Raw genomic sequence first — 14,984 nt, forward strand, 5'->3', positions numbered from 1 at the left:
AAACGTGCGTCTGAAGCTCATCCTGGGTGGGGATTTCAACTGCGTTTTACGCAAAGAAGATCAAAGTCCGAATTTTAATTTTTGTCCCGAGCTACTAATGTTAACAGATGGACTGCATTTACAAGATAGTTGGTGTCATCTTCGACCACACACGATGGGCTATACCTATGTGAGTGCTGCTTCTTCTAGCCGTCTGGATAGGTTTTATGTTTCTCAAGATCTTTTACATACCATTCGTGATTGTGAACTATGGCCGCTCTGTTTCAGTGACCACTCCGCATACCATATAACGATTCGGAATGTGCGACAGCAGACCTTTTTGGGACGCGGCACGTGGCAGCTGAATGTCTCGCTGCTAGATGAAGCGGAGTTACGGCGTTGCCTCGTTGACACCTGGCAGCAGTGCCTCCAGAGGCAAGCTCGGTATAGAGAGCGCGTTCTTTGGTGGACGGAGCTTGTTAAGCCGCGGATTAAGAAATGTATTTGCCAGTTTGCCAGGACCAGGGCTTATTGGAGGAAACGGTCTCTAGAATTTTATTTCCTCGGTTTACGCCAGCTGTACAGCGATCCCTCTGCTTTGTCCGACAACCTGATCCGCATCAAGCGTATCAAAGCAAAAATTACTGCTTTAGTTCGTGAAGCCCTTGTTGGCAATCGGGTGCGATCGCGCTCTTCTGATGACGTCGCCCACGAGTCCGCATCGTTATTCCATCTCATACGGGAAACCAAACGTGGTAAACAAAAAATTATTGCTCATCTGAAGGATGCTGGCGGGAATCTGTACAATGAGCAGGGTGCTATCAAGACGCATGTTTTCAATTATTTTCGACAGCATTATTCCGAGTCAGATACCGATCTATCGGCGGGGGACGATTTTTTAAACGACATCGCCTCCACTGTGGATCAGGATGATAACACTGCTCTCTTGGCCAATGTCACAAACTCTGAAGTTAAGTCCATCCTTGCGTGCGCTGCCAAGAACAAAGCCGCCGGCTTAGACGGCTTGCCGGTCGAATTTTATTCACGGTTCTGGGATGTGATCGGCGACGAATTGACCGCCATGTATAACGACCTGTTATCGCGTCCTGCCTTCCCCCCGCAGTTCACGGAAAGAATGGTTGTCCTGGTTCCCAAAACATCCAATCCGACTATGTTAAATGACTTTCGGCCAATTACGTTGCTTAACTCCGATTTTAAGATCTTGACTAGGATTATAAACACCAGGCTTAAAGTACTTCTTGGCAAAGTACTTGGCCCTTATCAGACGAGTGCAGTCAGTGGTCGATCGATGTTAAATGCCCTGTGTGAATATCGCGACCTGACTTATTTAACTTGGATTACCAACACTGATTTGGCGTTATTGTTTCTCGACTTCGATAAGGCGTTTGATAGAGTTAATCACGGTTTTTTATTGCGCACCATGAGTCAGATGGGATTCAACCAGCGTTTTCGACAGCTTATTCAGAAATGTATCTGCGGAACGTCTTCACGCGTGAAGGTTAACGGCCAGTTAACCGCCCCCGTGCCCATACGACAGGCAGTGCGACAAGGGTGCCCCCTTTCTATGACGTTATTCTCGATCGCTATAGAGCCACTTCTTAGAAAGTTTTACGTCACTTTACACGGGTTGCAAACGTTAAACAAAAAAACGGTCTGCCACGCCTATGCCGACGATATCAGTGTGCTTATTACTAACACCGAAGAGCTGGGGTCAGTTCGTCGGATTGTCCATCAGTACTCTGTCGCTTGTGGCGCTAGACTTAATGAGCGAAAGTCCAAAATTATGCCGTTAGGTCGCAACCCCCACTCCATCGGTATTTCTTGGTTGGACAAGACCGAAGACCTGTGGCATCTCGGCCTGGTTATATCACCGAACCCCCAGGCCATGCTCCACGTGAATTGGGAACGCAAGCTTACCATCTTACGTGCGGTGATCAAAGAACATAACATGCGGTCTTTAGACCGGATGCAGAGGGCACAGTTTATTAATAGTTACGTTTTCAGTAAGCTCTATCACACTGCCGCTGTTTTACCAATCCCGACAGCCATTGCGAAAAAAATTTTAGCACTTGCTTGCTGGTATGTCTGGCGAGGGAACATCTTTAAAGTTTCCTTTAAAGCTACCTCGTTATTTCGTTCCCGCGGTGGCTTAGGCGTCAAAGACGTTGAATCCCAATGTGTGGCGACTTTTTTAACTCGTACTTCCCGCATACTACACAGTAACCCAAATAGTCTCACGGAACGGCTTTTCAACACCTTACGTCCAAAGGATTTGTCTGCGCCAACGTCTGTGGGACACATTCATCCTGAACTTGGCTATATCCGGCGGTATTATGTGGAGCTCAGCTATGTTCAGGACAACCCGCATCCGTTCAACACGGCGGCGACCTATCGTGCTCTTACTAAACGGCAGCTGGATAACCCAATTGAGAAGAAATATTTAGGCAAAAACTGGAGAAATGTATGGAAGAACATTAGTTATCCGCTCCTTCGCTCCAGAGTTCGATCTGTTTGGTATGACGCTGTTAATGAGGTGATTCCCACTGGAGAGAAATTGCACAAAATCAAGCTGCGGCCCACCCCGTTTTGTGAGAAGTGTAACTTAGTGGAAACGCTGCCGCATCTCTTCCACTGCCGGGATCAAACACAAATATGGCAGTGGACACGAAAGAAACTCGCAGTCATTAATAGGACGTCGGATTCTTCCATTCAATTTCATGACGCGCTTCAACCAGACTGGCAGCTTTATCCTCAATCTAAGAATAATAGTTATGTCTGGCTCATGGGCCTGTTCGTCTATTACATGCTCGTCCATACAACGCCAACGCTACACGATTATCAGATGTACCTCATCGAAGAGTACTATGCGATTAAGAAATTGCGACAGTATCAAGACCAGTTTCAAAATTTTCTCACTATTGCTTTAAGTGATGGCAGAATTTAAGTTTACAGATCCATTGGACGGATTTTTTTTTTCACTACTTTGTTATATTGTTGTTGTTTCCATGCATATGGTCTGCTCCGCACCATCAGCTGTGGGTGATTTGCATCATGGGTCAAACGGCGGTACTGAGTGCACAGTGCACTTGGCCTCGACCATTTAATTGTTTTTTGGAGTTCCCTTTCATTTTCAAATGACAGCACTTTACTTTTGGTTCCGCAGAGCGACACCCAGAAGAGGCTCCTCATTTGTTTACTTTCATTTCGCATTATTTTTCATCAAAGCTGTACGAAGATTTCGTACGAACCAGGAGTTTCCAGCAGCTTCTATCCTCCTATCAAGAGGCTTTACAATACGGGAAATGGTTGTTTTGGCATGTCCCTGCTCTATGGTGTCACCACGTTACCAGCGCGCATCTTCCAATGCATGGCATGCTCAGGGTTTTGAGAAGCGGCAATCCACACTCACCCATCGGGAAACAGAATGCACAATACTTATCAACGACATGGAAACTGGGAAAATTATTTCTACGCGAAGACCAACTTTGAGTACCTGCTGTGCTGGATTTCATACTGTGCTGCGTAATCCTAAGGCCAGACATGGATTTCTTTTTAACATTCTGTTTATATTTATAAAAACAATGGAACACATATGACGCCACATTACAAATTAAACAAAATATAATAATACTTCTGGAACTATAAATTCACATCACAAAACGATGCAAATGGGTGCGGGGTATGGCGGTGACATCGTGGCCAGGCCTCAGGATTGCGACCCCTGCCAACCTTGCCGCCGGCTGCCTAGCACTCACGTGCATTACAAAAAAAACAAAAAAAAATGGATAAGGCGTCAAAAAAAATAAATAAAAACAAAAAAAAACAAAAAAAAGTCGGTAGAGCATGAGACTCTTAATCTCAGGGTCGTGGGTTCGAGCCCCACGCTGGGCGGCGCAAAATTTTGTGTCTACGCGGATGCAACCTGCGCCCCTCTCGTGAGCCTTGCGTAACGAACGTAACGGGTTACGACGATGCCTAAAAACAAAGAAAATAGAAAAAATAAGAAAAAAAAAAGTGGTTAAGGCGTCTGACTAGAAATCAGATTCCCTCTGGGAGCGTAGGTTCGAGTCCTACCGACTGCGTCCTTTTTTGTGTCAAGAGGTGAAGAACATCTCCAACGGAACCGTGAAATGAGCGAATACGTGGGAAACACTGCATTCGAGACGCTTGTGAATTTTACAATTGTCCAGTGAGTGTCGACAAAACACGTAGCTCCTCTGCTGAGACGTACAAACTGCTGCAATTTCACTTTACATCGTGTGTCAGCTTTCTTCGATAGTCTGTTACGACCCTAGCGTAATGAGTTTATAGACAGCAGTCAGACGACGTTTTAATAGTAACAGCTCCACGCAACGACCACCCAACAGTAAAGGACATGAGGCAATGTGTCAATATGCCTAAAGGGAGGGGTGTTCAGGTAACGTGAGCCCGGATAGCTCAGTCGGTAGAGCATTAGGCTTTTAACCTAAGGGTCCAGGGTCCAAGTCCCTGTTCGGGCGGAAATTTTAATACCTTGGTAGCCGCACGTCTCGTAGCGGTGTAAGCACTACGGAAAAGAATGCTGCTACGCCGTTTCCTGGCACTGCAGTGCTTTAAACAGTAGCAGTTGCATGTGTCGGGAGGATCTTCCGCTACTGGCAGTCGTGGCCGAGTGGTTAAGGCGTCTGACTCGAAATCAGATTCCCTCTGGGAGCGTAGGTTCGAATCCTACCGGCTGCGTGTGATTTTGCGTAAAAACGAGCAGAAATTTTCGCACACATGTGACATGCGTGGGTGAAAGCGGATCCAAACCAGTGACACCATTCTCAACAAGACGGAAATTTATGTTTCAGAATACTGTTTCGCGACGGCCGCTGTCTGTTGCGGCTCTCGGTTCACCTCGCACGGACGCTAGTACTTGCAGAAATCAGTCGCAGGCCCACGAACGCGCCCCCGTCATTTTGTCGCGCCGTCGCCGTGTTCGTGACTACGCAGATGTGCTTCAAAGTGTTGGACAGAGCGAGCATTCATTTCTTTTTAAGTATCGCAATTAAATTCATTCGAGTGTGGCAAAAGCAGTGGTGCAGCGTTTTCCTTTCTTAAGATCTCGCAGCTGCTTGCAAGTATGTCCATCGTTTAAGACGACAGAAAAGTAGCGTCAGCGGTGCGTCAGTGGGCAGTCGGTGAAGTCGCCATTGGAGCCGTAAGCCAGTAATTACGACACGCGAATCACTCAAACACCATTCAGCATGTACCACAATGCTCGGCCGAGGGACCGGGTAGCTCAGCCGGTAGAGCGCTAGACTTTCAACCAAAGGGTCCCGGGTTCAAACCCCCGTCCAGGCCAAAATTGATACACTGTCGTAACGGCTAATGTGCTGGCAACGGAAGCACTACAGAAACGAGTGAGGCCATGTCGTGTTCTTACGTCAGATTGCTTGAAAAGTTGCACTTGCCGAGAGACGCTTCTGCGACCGGCAGTCGTGGCCGAGTGGTTGCGGCGAGCGGACGTGTGTTAGGCTCGTGCCTGCTGCTACCTTCGTGTGCTGCAGGCGGTGTCTTCGTCGCGTGTTTGGTGCTGCGCCTCGCAGCGTTCTCTCTTCTCTACTAGTTCCTGTAAGTTTATTGACGCATTATTATGAACCGTGCTAACTCCGTACAGTGTGTTTTTGATAGGAACGCGGCTAGACCGTCGCCTTTTGATGTACACGAATGGGTATTTTCCGAATTGCGTATTCCCGAATCTGATTTGGTCGGCATCCAGCTTGATTTTATTCAAAACTCTGTCTTTTTGAAACTTCCGAACGAGGATTTTGTCGATAAGCTAGTTACCGAAAGTGGTGGCGTTAAGAAATTCAAGCACGTGGACGGTGCTTTGTCTGACGTGTTGATACTGCCGGCAGGCTTCGGCATTCGAAGTGTGAAGGTTTATAATGTTCCTTTTGAGTGCCCAAATGAGGCCATTGCTCGTAAACTTGGCGAATTTGGCACCGTTCTTAGTGTGGAGAATGATGTGTGGCCTGCAGGTTTTAGGTATCGGGTTCTGAGTGGTGTTCGGACAGTACGTGTAGATTTAAAGAAACATATCCCGTCGTATCTGATCATTGCTGGCACGCGAGCTTTCCTCAGCTATAGTGGGCAGCCGCAGACGTGTTCTGTGTGTGGCAAAACAGATCATTTACGACAAACCTGCACTTTACGCAGGCCGGCGCAGCTACCGCGCGAAGCTGTTGTCAACACCACGTATGCAGGCGCGTTGGTTGGACCCCCCTCGCTCGCCCCGACCGACCGACAGGCTTCCGCCGCTCCTGCGGCTGTGGCTCCTGTGTCCGATATTGTGACTCAGCCGACAGTTGTCGTGCCCCCGGTTGTGTCGGAACAAAGTTTACCTGCCGAACGCACCCCTCGCGAAGTCAGTATCGCTGATTTGTCAGCCGTCAGTGTTCCGGACGTGCCTGTTAGGGAGTCTTCTGAAATGTTGGTCGAGTCCCCTCCTGTGTCCGATAATGTGACTCTGCCGACAGTTGTCGTGCCCCCGGTTGTGTCGGAACAAAGTTTCTCTACCGAACAGACCCCTCGCGAAGTCAGTCTTGCTGATTTGTCAGCTGTCAGTGTCCCGACCGTGCCTGTTGGGGAGTCTTCTGAAATGTTGGTCGAGTCGCCCCGGCCGATTACCGTCCCCGCCCCACCGACAGACAAGCGGAAATTGCCGACACAAGCCGGCCTGTCCACTTCTGGTGAGGCGGATGCTAGCAGCGCTGAAAGCGAGGTGTCTCAAGTTTCCACCCAGTCCGCCCCTACCGATTCCAAACCGAAGCGTAGGCGGTCTAAGAAACGTTCGAAAACGGCGCCCACTGAGGGCGACGGCGTTTCCTTCGAACAGGCCGTTGAGGGATTAACGGACTCCTTGGTTCAAGAGCGTCGCGACGCACCTTTCGTGCACGGTCCGCCTATGTCGGTGCCCCCCGCCCCCGCTTCCCGGGCCGTCCCGGACGCCGTACCTTCTCCTGCGGACACCATGCAGTGGTCTGAGGATGTGGAGGAAGATCATTTCTTCTAGTTCCGCTTAAGTTACAGAGTCCATCCTGACGCGTGCATTCCACCAGTTACGCGTCCTCACACTTAATGTTAATCAAATCCGCAGTGTCCGTAAAATTGACGCCCTTTTACATTTTTTGCAATCTGCTCGTTGTGATGTGGTTTTCCTTCAAGAACTTACAGCTGACGTTGTCCCGCACCTTACTGCCTATAATGTTATTCTTAATATTGATCCGGAAACGACCATTGGTACGGCTATTTTAATCACGCCCGGTTTAGAGTATAAACACGTAGAAATTTTACCAAATGGACGAGGGTTGGCATGTGTCATCTGCGACATATTTTTTGTTAACGTGTACGCCCCCTCTGGAACTCACAACAAACGTCTGAGGGATACTTTTTTCAATCATGATTTATGTCAGTTCTTCCATCGAAACCACCGACGGATCATCTTAGGCGGTGATTTTAATTGTGTCTTGCGTGTTGCCGACCAGGAACCGACGGCACATAAGTGTCTAGCACTGCAAACTTTAGTTGACACTTTTAAACTTGAGGACACGTGGCTTCGTTTTACTCCGACTGCTACAGGTTTTACTTATTTTTATCCTACTGGGCATAGTAGGTTGGGTAGTATTTATGTCTCGTCGGACCTTACTGCACAAATCTTGCAGGCCGAAGTTGCCCCCGTCGTTTTTTCGGATCATTGTGGTTATTTGTGTGCTTTTAATGTCCCGTCTGTTCGCCCGGACCGTACGCGATCCTATTGGAAATTCAATGTTAGTGTTTTGGATGACGTCAGTCTTGTCGAACAGGTACATTTGTTGTGGCGCCAACTTCTTCAGAGCCGCCCACAGGCGTGTTCTACTGTCGCATGGTGGCTCCGTCACGCTAAACCGGCTCTTCGTAATTTGCTCATAAATTACTGTCGTGACAAGGCCCATTGGGACATGATGACGGTCAATTTTTATCGCGATTGTTTACAGGATTTAATTACTCGTGTTACCGACCGCCCTGACCTCCTTCCCATGTTACGGAAAATTAAAACGCAGATTTTAAACCATCCGCATCGGAAGGCGCAGGGCTCTGTTGTCCGTAGCAGGCCTTTCGATCCCTCTTTGGAAGAACCACTATCATTGTATCATTTACGACGAGCCCGACTGCGGCGTGAAAAACTTTTATTCACGGACTGGATAACGCGTGACGGTCTTAGAACTTCGGATCGTCGGGTGATTAAGGACGAAATTTACGATCACTACTCTAAACTCTTTCAATCTCAACCTTTGCATGACGCCTCCTTGCAGATGTTTTTACACGACCTGCCTTCAGTTTTAACGCGTCAGGATAGACTTCTTTTAAATGAGCGTTTTACAGCTGATGATGTTTCTGCCGCCGTTAAGGCTAGCCCGAAGGGAAAGGCACCTGGCATTGACGGAATTCCTGTGGAATTTTATGTGAAATTTTCCGGTCTTTTAACTGATACTTTCGTTGCCATTGTTAATGAGATACATAATGGTCTTGATGTGCCGGAAGACTTTTTAGAGGGGCTCATCGTCCTCATCCCGAAGACCACTGGCATCCAAAGTGCGGTGACTTTACGGCCGATTACTCTATTAAACGCCGATTATAAAATCATAGCACGCTGCTTTTCACACCGTTTGCGGCCGGCGTTGAAGACCGTCATTAGTCCTTCTCAATCGTGTGCAGTACCTGGACGGAATATATTTGATGCCGTCCTGGCGTATCGAGAATGTATCGCTTCTGCCTCGTCACGTCGTGGCGGCCGGGCTGCGATACTTTCCATTGATTTTCATAATGCATTCGATCGAATTAGTCACGAATACTTGCGGCGGGTCATGTATAAGTTTGGATTTGGTTTAAAATTCACGCATGTGATATCTAACCTTCTGAAATCGGCCACTTCCCGAATCCTTTTTCATGGCCAGGCCGGTGATGTCCTCAGGATGAACAGATCCGTCCGCCAAGGGTGCCCGCTTTCCATGGGCTTATTCGTTTTAGCGCTGGATCCTCTACTCCGTAAACTAACGAATGTTTGCCACGGTGTCCCGTTTGGTACGGGTTCGCTTGTCTGTCGGGCGTATGCGGATGACTTGGGAGTTTTTATCCAAAGTCCCGACGATATTGATTCGCTCCGTCTCATTCTTCACCAATTTGAATCGGCATCGGGTGCGGTTGTGAACCCCCGTAAGTCCATCTTGCTGCCGCTTACTGCGACCATGAGGGCTGTCCGTCGTGATTGGTATACCGTCAAGTTACGACATAAGATTCTCGGGATCCAGATGACGGCAAATGTACAACAAATGGCAGTGTTAAACTGGCGCGCGGTCTTATATTCTGTTCGAGCGGCGACTCAGGCTGCCGCCAAACGAAATTTGTCTTTGCTGGATAGAGTTTCGGTTGTTAATACCCAGATGTTGGCCAAGGCCTGGTACCTGGCTCAAGTTTTGCCGGTGCCGAAGGAGATCGAACGGGCCATCAAGCATGCTGTTTCTTGGCTGGTCTGGCGAGGCGAAATCTTTAAGGTCGCCTACAATATTTGCACGCTCCCGCCGGACAGGGGCGGCATCGGTCTGGTTGATTTTCCTTCCAAGTGTGCTGCCCTTTTGCTCCACCGAACTAACTGTGTAATAGCCCATGCGGGGCTTGGCCCCACGTCGGTACTCTTCGACCTTTACCGCCCTGCTTCTCTCCGCGCGCCTGTCTCTATCCAGGCTATCCCGTACAACTTGAATTTCGTTCGCCAGTACTTCCTCCACACCAGCTATCTGATAGGTGACGATCGGCGCAGGGGTAACGTCAGCGCGATCGCAGAGGCCCTCCGCGGAACTCCGCCGACTAACAAATGGGAGTTGAGGCTGCCGCAATACGATTGGCGGACGGTGTGGTCCAACATTTCCAGTAAATTGTTGACATCAGATGTTCGGGACACTTGGTATAAAGTTATGAATCGCACCGTTGCCACGAATGCGAAACTCCACGCAATCAATCTCCTCCCGAGTGTCATCTGTGGGCGGTGCGCGGCTGAGGACACGATCGAACACCGTTTTGTGTGCCCCCAGTTTCACGAGGTATGGGCTGCCACCCGTGAGATGTTGGCGTTGATTAATAGGACTACCCCGAGTGCCATACAACCTACGTATATCCTGGTTCCCGACTGGCGGCCGTATCCTGCCACCAAGAGAAACGCTACCGTGTGGATCGCCGCGCATGCAGCACATGCGATTTTCTCTCTCCGCCTCATGGATCGCTTGCAGTTTTTGACGTATCTTTGGGACTACTATGGACGGGAGCAACGAAATCCGCAGTGTGTTTCCAATTATGCCCGATTTTTAGATGTCCCTCTACGGACCGCCTTTACCAAATTACATATTTCTCTCCTGCCATGATTATGTACTTCCCATTCCACTGTTTCCTCTGGCGGAATGTGTGGAATGATATATTGTTCTAATTTTCTTGATGTATGACAGTTCATTTGTCTCACCGGCTCGACTTATCTTCCGCCATTTGGGCGGTTGTCCTTAGGATTGCCATATTGGCTCTTCTCTCCTGGATTGACGCTTGTTCCCTAATTGCTGACCTTTACTTCGTTTTTTGTGACTATTGCAGGACTGTCATTGACTTGTCCCTGAACTGTGAGACGGCGCTCAAAGATAATTAGGCGTTGAAACGGTTGCCTCTTGGGCACGGAAATCAAGCTTATCGAGAAGACGAAATATGTTTGTTGCTGCCGGAATTGCGTACACTTCCCCATTCCCGTGCGCCAGACATATTTGGCACGTTTAGTGTGGTTATTTGTTTGTGTTTTTCATTTCCATATTATTTTGAGAGTCTCTATTTTTTGCCTTTCTATGGTAGCGGTGGGCCTCCGCTGCCTACTTGTGGTCATTGTCCTCCTAGAATGGTTTTTTATTTTGTGTTTCGCGTTCTCGTTCTTCCTTCCTCACGTTCTTTCCACACCTTCAGAGGACGTTATTCTTTTTTCGCAACATCGTTTTGGACATGTTTCCGCTGGCCACGATGGATCTTTGTTCTCCTAAAGGAACTCCATAAAAAAAAAATATTAAATAAAAAAAAAGAGCAATGCTCTGTTACACAATAATAAAGAGTACAACACACCACTCTTTCCGTTATTCCACGTTTCTCGGGTTGGGACGGTGAGGGAGACACTGTGGCCAGGCCTCGGATTGCGACCCCTGCCCCCTTTGCCTCCACCGCCGCCCTGGCCTGATCTTGCAAGAAGGTATGTTTGGTTTAACAAAAAAAAAAAAAAAAAAAAAAAAAAAAAAAAAAAAAAAAAAAAAACCACTAATAATTAAAAAAACAGAGTGGTTAAGGCGTAAAAAAAAGAGTGGTTAAGGCGTAAAAAAAGAGTGGTTAAGGCGTAAAAAAAAAGAGTGGTTAAGGCGTAAAAAAAAAAAGATCCCGGGTTTCGGCATGCATTCGTTTTGAAGCTGACGCCAATGGAAATGCTCTGAGTTTGTGATAATGTAACTACCGCCGAGAACAAAAGTGACTCCCTCGTGTAGCTGTTCTGGTTGTCTAGTGCATGCCATAAGAGGAACACAGTAGGCAACTGCCTGGGAAGCAAGAAAATAAAAAAAAAAAAGATGTCCTACCGACCGCGTTCCCTTTTTTGTGTCAGGACGTGAAGAACGTCTCCAACGGAACTGTGAAATGAGCGAAAACGTGGGAAACATTGCATTCAAAATGCTTGTGAATTTTCGAGTTGCCCAGTGAGTGTCAACAAAACACGTAAATCCTCTGCTCCAACGCATGAGACGTAACGACTGCTGCAATTTGTTTTTGCGTCGTGTGTCAGTATTATTCGATAGTCTGTTACGAGCTTAGCACGATAAGTTTGTAGACAGCATCCAGGCGACGTTTTATTAGTTACAGCTCCATGCAGCGATTGCAAAAAAAAAAAAAAAAAAAAAAAAAAAAAAAAAAAAAAAATAAGCACTACGGAAAAGAATGCTGCTACGCCGTTTCCTGGCACTGCAGTGCTTTAAACAGTAGCAGTTGCATGTGTCGGGAGGATCTTCCGCTACTGGCAGTCGTGGCCGAGTGGTTAAGGCGTCTGACTCGAAATCAGATTCCCTCTGGGAGCGTAGGTTCGAATCCTACCGGCTGCGTGTGATTTTGCGTAAAAACGAGCAGAAATTTTCGCACACATGTGACATGCGTGGGTGAAAGCGGATCCAAACCAGTGACACCATTCTCAACAAGACGGAAATTTATGTTTCAGAATACTGTTTCGCGACGGCCGCTGTCTGTTGCGGCTCTCGGTTCACCTCGCACGGACGCTAGTACTTGCAGAAATCAGTCGCAGGCCCACGAACGCGCCCCCGTCATTTTGTCGCGCCGTCGCCGTGTTCGTGACTACGCAGATGTGCTTCAAAGTGTTGGACAGAGCGAGCATTCATCTCTTTTTAAGAATCGCAATTAAATTCATTCGAGTGTGGCAAAAGCAGTGGTGCAGCGTTTTCCTTTCTTAAGATCTCGCAGCTGCTTGCAAGTATGTCCATCGTTTAAGACGACAGAAAAGTAGCGTCAGCGGTGCGTCAGTGGGAAGTCGGTGAAGTCGCCATTGGAGCCGTAAGCCAGTAATTACGACACGCGAATCACTCAAACACCATTCAGCATGTACCACAATGCTCGGCCGAGGGACCGGGTAGCTCAGCCGGTAGAGCGCTAGACTTTCAACCAAAGGGTCCCGGGTTCAAACCCCCGTCCAGGCCAAAATTGATACACTGTCGTAACGGCTAATGTGCTGGCAACGGAAGCACTACAGAAACGAGTGAGGCCATGTCGTGTTCTTACGTCAGATTGCTTGAAAAGTTGCACTTGCCGAGAGACGCTTCTGCGACCGGCAGTCGTGGCCGAGTGGTTAAGGCGTCTGACTAGAAATCAGATTCCCTCTGGGAGCGTAGGTTCGGGTCCTACCGATTGCGTCCTTTTTTGTGTCAAGAGGTGAAGAACATCTCCAACGGAACCGTGAAATGAGCGAATACGTGGGAAACACTGCATTCGAGACGCTTGTGAATTTTACAATTGTCCAGTGAGTGTCGACAAAACACGTAGCTCCTCTGCTGAGACGTACAAACTGCTGCAATTTCACTTTACATCGTGTGTCAGCTTTCTTCGATAGTCTGTTACGACCCTAGCGTAATGAGTTTATAGACAGCAATCAGACGACGTTTTAATAGTAACAGCTCCACGCAACGACCACCCAACAGTAAAGGACATGAGGCAATGTGTCAATATGCCTAAAGGGAGGGGTGTTCAGGTAACGTGAGCCCGGATAGCTCAGTCGGTAGAGCATTAGGCTTTTAACCTAAGGGTCCAGGGTTCAAGTCCCTGTTCGGGCGGAAATTTTAATACCTTGGTAGCCGCACGTCTCGTAGCGGTGTAAGCACTACGGAAAAGAATGCTGCTACGCCGTTTCCTGGCACTGCAGTGCTTTAAACAGTAGCAGTTGCATGTGTCGGGAGGATCTTCCGCTACTGGCAGTCGTGGCCGAGTGGTTAAGGCGTCTGACTCGAAATCAGATTCCCTCTGGGAGCGTAGGTTCGAATCCTACCGGCTGCGTGTGATTTTGCGTAAAAACGAGCAGAAATTTTCGCACACATGTGACATGCGTGGGTGAAAGCGGATCCAAACCAGTGACACCATTCTCAACAAGACGGAAATTTATGTTTCAGAATACTGTTTCGCGACGGCCGCTGTCTGTTGCGGCTCTCGGTTCACCTCGCACGGACGCTAGTACTTGCAGAAATCAGTCGCAGGCCCACGAACGCGCCCCCGTCATTTTGTCGCGCCGTCGCCGTGTTCGTGACTACGCAGATGTGCTTCAAAGTGTTGGACAGAGCGAGCATTCATTTCTTTTTAAGAATCGCAATTAAATTCATTCGAGTGTGGCAAAAGCAGTGGTGCAGCGTTTTCCTTTCTTAAGATCTCGCAGCTGCTTGCAAGTATGTCCATCGTTTAAGACGACAGAAAAGTAGCGTCAGCGGTGCGTCAGTGGGAAGTCGGTGAAGTCGCCATTGGAGCCGTAAGCCAGTAATTACGACACGCGAATCACTCAAACACCATTCAGCATGTACCACAATGCTCGGCCGAGGGACCGGGTAGCTCAGCCGGTAGAGCGCTAGACTTTCAACCAAAGGGTCCCGGGTTCAAACCCCCGTCCAGGCCAAAATTGATACACTGTCGTAACGGCTAATGTGCTGGCAACGGAAGCACTACAGAAACGAGTGAGGCCATGTCGTGTTCTTACGTCAGATTGCTTGAAAAGTTGCACTTGCCGAGAGACGCTTCTGCGACCGGCAGTCGTGGCCGAGTGGTTAAGGCGTCTGACTAGAAATCAGATTCCCTTTGGGAGCGTAGGTTCGGGTCCTACCGATTGCGTCCTTTTTTGTGTCAAGAGGTGAAGAACATCTCCAACGGAACCGTGAAATGAGCGAATACGTGGGAAACACTGCATTCGAGACGCTTGTGAATTTTACAATTGTCCAGTGAGTGTCGACAAAACACGTAGCTCCTCTGCTGAGACGTACAAACTGCTGCAATTTAACTTTACATCGTGTGTCAGCTTTCTTCGATAGTCTGTTACGACCCTAGCGTAATGAGTTTATAGACAGCAGTCAGACGACGTTTTAATAGTAACAGCTCCACGCAACGACCACCCAACAGTAAAGGACATGAGGCAATGTGTCAATATGCCTAAAGGGAGGGGTGTTCAGGTAACGTGAGCCCGGATAGCTCAGTCGGTAGAGCATTAGGCTTTTAACCTAAGGGTCCAGGGTTCAAGTCCCTGTTCGAGCGGAAATTTTAATACCTTGGTAGCCGCACGTCTCGTAGCGGTGTAAGCACTACGGAAAAGAATGCTGCTACGCCGTTTCCTGGCACTGCAGTGCTTTAAACAGTAGCAGTTGCATGTGTCGGGAGGA

At 48.4% G+C, this 14,984-nt stretch overlaps 8 non-coding genes across 8 annotated transcripts; all 8 read left to right on the forward strand.

Moving 5' to 3' along the window:
- Window positions 1-4,426: 4,426 nt before the first annotated feature.
- On the forward strand, window positions 4,427-4,499 carry Trnak-uuu (transfer RNA lysine (anticodon UUU)). The gene has a single exon. It is a non-coding gene; the product is annotated as a tRNA-Lys (tRNA).
- Window positions 4,500-4,637: 138 nt separating this feature from the next.
- On the forward strand, window positions 4,638-4,719 carry Trnas-cga (transfer RNA serine (anticodon CGA)). The gene has a single exon. It is a non-coding gene; the product is annotated as a tRNA-Ser (tRNA).
- Window positions 4,720-12,085: 7,366 nt separating this feature from the next.
- Window positions 12,086-12,167, forward strand: Trnas-cga (transfer RNA serine (anticodon CGA)). The gene has a single exon. It is a non-coding gene; the product is annotated as a tRNA-Ser (tRNA).
- A 737-nt stretch (window positions 12,168-12,904) lies between these two features.
- Window positions 12,905-12,986, forward strand: Trnas-aga (transfer RNA serine (anticodon AGA)). Its single transcript has one exon. It is a non-coding gene; the product is annotated as a tRNA-Ser (tRNA).
- Window positions 12,987-13,330: 344 nt separating this feature from the next.
- Trnak-uuu (transfer RNA lysine (anticodon UUU)) lies at window positions 13,331-13,403 on the forward strand. Its single transcript has one exon. It is a non-coding gene; the product is annotated as a tRNA-Lys (tRNA).
- Window positions 13,404-13,541: 138 nt separating this feature from the next.
- On the forward strand, window positions 13,542-13,623 carry Trnas-cga (transfer RNA serine (anticodon CGA)). The gene has a single exon. It is a non-coding gene; the product is annotated as a tRNA-Ser (tRNA).
- A 737-nt stretch (window positions 13,624-14,360) lies between these two features.
- Trnas-aga (transfer RNA serine (anticodon AGA)) lies at window positions 14,361-14,442 on the forward strand. Its single transcript has one exon. It is a non-coding gene; the product is annotated as a tRNA-Ser (tRNA).
- Window positions 14,443-14,786: 344 nt separating this feature from the next.
- Trnak-uuu (transfer RNA lysine (anticodon UUU)) lies at window positions 14,787-14,859 on the forward strand. The gene has a single exon. It is a non-coding gene; the product is annotated as a tRNA-Lys (tRNA).
- Window positions 14,860-14,984: the final 125 nt, after the last annotated feature.

The sequence above is a fragment of the Schistocerca nitens genome, chromosome 4 (assembly GCF_023898315.1).
Source record: "Schistocerca nitens isolate TAMUIC-IGC-003100 chromosome 4, iqSchNite1.1, whole genome shotgun sequence".
Classification (NCBI taxonomy): domain Eukaryota; kingdom Metazoa; phylum Arthropoda; class Insecta; order Orthoptera; family Acrididae; genus Schistocerca; species Schistocerca nitens.